The following is a 6,000-nucleotide window of genomic DNA, read 5'->3' on the forward strand; positions in this document are numbered from 1 at the left end:
GTGAAACAAACTTTTAAATTGTTAAAATATCCGTTTTAATATCGAAGGAACGATTAGAACTGTTACGATGAAGTAGTATATGATAGAAACTAAAGATAGATTTTCTTTTGAAAAATGAGGATATGTCAGGAATTCTTAGCCGATTTTTTCTTAATTCCAAATTAAATGTAAAAATCGAGACACAAAGTTTGATAGTTCATCATCTGGACGTTTGCATCAAGTCTATGAATTACAAAAATCACATTAATGTTTCCGCTTACATGTATAAGATGGGTATTTCAACCCAATTATTTGAAAATTGTCAGAGCTGTCACTTGCAAAATTTCATCGCTTTTTGTATTGACAAATATCTTCAACTACCGATTGTTGCTCCGAATAGGCAATGACATTTCTGTATTAATTTCGGTGTCAAAAAGGTATATTACAGTCAGCTTTGACGAGTTGGACAGAACAACATAACGAAATCCATTTTCATCAGTGATAATAGATAGTGGAATTGCATTAGAATGGAAATTAAAGACCATATAATGGTACAGTCTAATGTATACACATTTAAAGTACTCTTACACAAACAGATGAGTATATCTTGCTTTACTTCTACATTATCGATTCCTTTTAAGAGCAAGGCTTTGTCTATATATTCATTTTTATATATTTATATTTTTATATATGTTGTAAATTGATAAGACCCCATCATTCCCAAGGTAAAAATGATTATTGTAATATACAAAACCGGCGTATTTCTCCTTTAATTCGATTCTACGTACCAGATTAAATTTTGCAAATGTTTAAAGTGTACGTCTTACCACAAAATATGGCAACTCGTTCTTCGGTCTCTAAAAGGGCAAACTTTCTTTCTGCAGATTCCCTGTAAGAGCAAATATCGTGCATCTTTTCAAAGCTTACATATTTCCACTATCAAGTGTAACTGCTATTATATCAAAGCCTTTTTTAATATATTGCAAGTATTTATAATTTTACTTAATATATCACGGCGTTTTTCCTGTCTTGGTAAACTATGACTCCATGACGGCAGCATATTGCTTTCATTTCGAAGGTTTGTTGTTGTTTCCTCATTCCCAAATTGTGCGTCTGTGAAAAAAGGATAATTTTGCATCTGCATTAATGTGTATTCATACATAAAACGGGTAACTGTATTACAAGAAGTAAGGACGTTATTGAAAAGACATCATTTAGTGAGGAACCGATACATATATTGTTTTCTTTCTTGGTATCTAATAGCCTATTCATGGAATGTAAGGTAATGCTATTTTCAAACAATTTAATTTCAGAAGTAACATGGACAAACAATATTATTATTCTTTTTTTTTTTTTTTTTTTTTTTTGTTGCCTTTTCTAAATAGCCTCAGTGCACGTGGTGCACTCTAAATAACATGCTAATCAAGAGTGCACCACGAGATTGAGGTTATTTCTTCATATATCATATGCCGTAACATATAACAGTCATTTCTAATGCTTGCAACAATGTATAGGCAGGCGAAGTGTAAGTATTTAAGAATGTTTACTCTAAACTGACCTTGTAAGATGTTTGATTTACAAAAAAGATGATTTAATGCTAGTAGCAAAATAGTTATTTTTCATTTCTGAATGAAAACTATATTTTCAAACATATTAGTAAAGTTCAATGTGTAATGTATGTATTTTTTACAAGAGAAATCAGCCTACTCGGTAGTGTGGGTGTTTTCTCGTCATTCATTGAAGACCCATGGGTGGCATTGAGCTGACATTTTTTATCCCGATTGGATTTTTGTCTCTATGACATATTCACCATATTCGTATATTATAATTATGGGACATAAAAATATGATTCTTCACTTATTTTAAATATGCCATTAAAAATCTCTGGAATCAATTTAAACTAAGTCTTTGAGATAAGTGTGCGTGCATTAGATAAAAATGCAAGCATTAAATATGAGAAAGTGATTCGTAGTATTCTCCCTAATAAACAGATACTAGATAAACCACATGTAGTTCAAAGGGATTGTGTGATGTTCTAGCATAATATTATTCATTGTTGTTCTTTATAAGATTTTATGATAGATTTGATTTGTAAGATTTCTGATAGGTTTGTCAGGTTGGCTTAGTACTATGACGTTATTAACGTAGATTGGCTTGAACTCCGCGTTGCAATTGCAAACATAATGACATTTGGATAACAAAATAAGTATTATAACTGAAATGGAATCTAATTACAAATTAAAGTCAACAATTTATTATATGAAAAAACGTCTCAAAGTCAACAATTTAGTGGGAGAGCTGAATGCTTCATAATTACAAACCAAGACTGAAGTTGGATTCACAGGATTAAGTTTATGTAAGTATTCGTTGACCCCTTTATTGCATTATATACAATACCTTTGATACAAGAACTATGAAAAAGAAACAAAGTAGATAAATCAAATCGGAATGCACAACAACAATGGCATCTTGTAAGTTCTACTTATACAAAAGCATCTACTCATTCAACTACACACCAAACAGACAGTAGTACATGTTATTGATGTATGTAAGTTTCACTGTCTAATGAGTCTGAAATTGTATCGTGGTACCGTCATTCATATGGTTTGAAGATATTTCATCAAAGCATCATAAAAGTTACCGATAACATTTATTGGAGAAAAATTAAAAAAAAAAACATTTTCCCAAAAAGCATTGAAATCGCTCAACATTAATAACATAACTTTTAGACAACGCAAAACACTAATAAAGTGCAGTACATGTACTTTACAAACACACAAATTATTTAACAAGCAAAAGCAGTCACTGGCTAATATATGTCTGGACAATCTTTGAACTCGGATAACTCATACAATCTGTCTTGGTCACTTCGATTATGGTTTATCGAGTCTTCACTATGAAGAATGCTTTTAATATTTGAACAGGTTATACAAATGTATGTACATAACCTATTCAAAAATTTAAAAAAAAAACCTGGGTTTACGTGTACGGATATGGTGACCATATGCAACAACATGGACTATATAGGGATAGTGTCCGATAGAAGATATAAATGGAAGTATTTTGATTTTCTTGTATCCAATCAACATGTATACAAACTCCTATAAAGGAATGGGTTAGTATTCAATCATTCAGTTGAAAGTAAATTGGGTTTGTTTTTGTATATATTTCTTTTACATATCACTTAAATATAACCTAATTCTCGCATCGTTTTTCCTTTACCAAATGCAGAGAGCCTGCGAAATCTTCAAGCAATTGTCAAAAGAAAGGGTATGGCAAATGGTAATATCAAGGTAAAATCAGGGAAATTAAAAACAACATTAATAGACTTGATACAGACATTTCCGAATTGAAAATGGTGAGTTAAACCAGGTTTTATAGCAGCTAAGACTTCCGGATCCGTTACATGTAATAATTGCCAGTATATTACTTAGGTACATTATAAACGAGAAACATCAAGATTCCATCGGTTAAAATTGGCAAATTGATAGTGATAAGGGTACAAAAATATTAAAACTAAATAAGTCAAAATGAAAGGAACTATATACAAGTAAAATACAAGTCAAACGAGAAGATACCAAATTCAAAAGTAGTTTCAAACATTGTGGAAAAGAAGCATCAATATTAAAACGAAATTAATAAGATATACACACAAAAGAACGGGAAATAATTGTTCTGACAATATGAAAACTCATCATTTATTATGCTTGTCAACAACAGAACATGTAAATTTAAATTACATGATTTCGGACGGTAAAAAAAATGAAATTAAAAGACAACGACTTCACAAGGAAAATAGCCACAAACAACAAAGAACATGAAATAATCAACACGTACAAAGAAACAAAGTAAATGAGCAACCAAGGCAGTACTAAAACACTGGGAGTAAGGACATGGTCAGGTAAACCGGGAGTAAGGACATGGTCAGGTAAAACGGGAGTAAGGACATGGTCAGTTAAACCGGGAGTAAGGACATGGTCAGGCAAACCGGTTGAGTAAGCGTACTTTGCTTTTTTAGAAAAAAAAATATTGAGTAGCTCATTAAATTTCACGTTCAGCATCTCAAACTTTAGTGGAATGGACCATATGCATGGTGAACAAAACGGTTCTCATGGTGCAGATGGATACATCATATAGATCCACAATAAGGACCAGAAAACTTTTGTATTGATGACTTTATTCTTCTAGCAGCATAACAGTGTTCCAGAAGCCTGATTAATAGAGGCCTATTACGGTACAAAAAGCCTGCGTAGTGCCTACAAAAGTTTTTTTCTGTAATTATCTATTGACATACGTTTTGTTTGAATATGTCGACAGGTCGGTTGACCTCATTTAATCATTAACCAATATGCAAAATGTTGGCTTTCTCTGCTGTACACGTTAGTGTTAAATGATCTTGATTTACTTCCCATGTTAAGCAAGGGTGTAGTACATATGAAATCCCCGTAAAATAATGCAATGTCAGCATAAAATAAACATAAAATGTAGTTCTAACTATGTACTTGTATAGAGTCTTTTTTTCGGAAGAAAGTATAAATATTTCCTATTATAAAGTTTTCTTTGCAAATTCATAAACATACCTTTTGAAGTATTTGTTTAGTATATATGACGTCCTCAAAAGTGCTTTATTAAGTTTGTTTAAATGTCTTTTTGTAAACATTACTAAAATTGTTGTGTATTTACATCATTATTGAATTAAGAAACTTTTCAAAACGCCATCACCATTAGAAGTAAGTACCTTGTGTAAAACACACACACAAGGATAGTAAAAACAGCATGCCCACACGTCATTGGTTCTTGTGGTTTGATCTGTAAGTTATAAATCACTTCTGGAAAATTACTTGCATACTAACACAACCTTAACTTCCTAAAGTATTTTCAATTGGCTGTACAGTATTTTAGGCGGCAAGGTATTTCAACAAATAATTCTTTTTTAAAGTCACACAGTCATGCATACATGACTCTTTATTTGTTTCTTAAATGCCTATTCTGTATTTACCAATATGACAAAATAAAAGAAATCCTTCTTTTTCTTTCTGGTTCCTTTTAATAGTCAAACTCTTGGTCTCCACTATGATTGAGAGTCAATACAAAACTTTATCGACTTCAATCCAAAATGTTAGACAAGATATTTATATATAGATAAATTTCTGAATGTCTAAATGATGAACTTGATTTTTACTCACTCGCAATCTGATAAATTCTGCTACAGAAGCAGGACATGTTTATACTAAAGGTACACTTGATTGTACTCCCGGGTTTTGTTAGAAGCTCAAATTACAAATGCCTTTGGGTGTTGTGTATGTGTCTTTGTCTGTTAGGGTATTGTTTTCGTTTGTGTATGTCATTTTCAGTCTATTTTGTCATCTACATTGTCCATCTCCGTTTACTGTTATATTTTAAAATATGAAGCGAATGTAGTGCTGTTAGCCACACAGATTAACTTTGCTCTAAATAGAAAATCGGTGTACAAATCACATACTCTACCATTACAGTGACGGATCAACTGATACAATTGAAATGTCAATGTCCCTAGACTTGAAAGGGTAATAAAGGAAACCAAAATTATAGCGGTAATCAAAAGAATGCAATCCAGGGACAAAGAACAGATAGGGAAAACAGACATATACACAACAAAGAACATGATATAACCGAAATAATACGTACAAAGAAACAAAAGTAAATTAGCTACTCGGACTTCACTTAAAACTAGGAGTATTGACGAGGTGCACCGGTACGGTAAGCGACCTCTGTTTGTCTAGAAACATTCCCGAGTTGCTCATAAAACGTAAAATCCGGGGTAAACGAAAGCGGAAAGGAAAACTATGACACGTTGAACAGATCGGTTTTCTCGTGCTGCAATGATTGGTTTATTTCCAACAAGGAGTAAAATTTAACAACACATTTATTATTTTTTTATATATAAATTCCAATATAGATATCAAATTCTGACTTATCTTGTAAAGTTACGAAACAGACGGATGCTAATAAATTTTCTCTCCAATTTCCAGATCGTAAGGA

Source organism: Perna viridis, chromosome 8, assembly GCF_037379345.1.
Source record: "Perna viridis isolate PV_CMFRI_1.1 ecotype Kerala chromosome 8, ASM3737934v1, whole genome shotgun sequence".
In the NCBI taxonomy this organism is placed as follows: domain Eukaryota; kingdom Metazoa; phylum Mollusca; class Bivalvia; order Mytilida; family Mytilidae; genus Perna; species Perna viridis.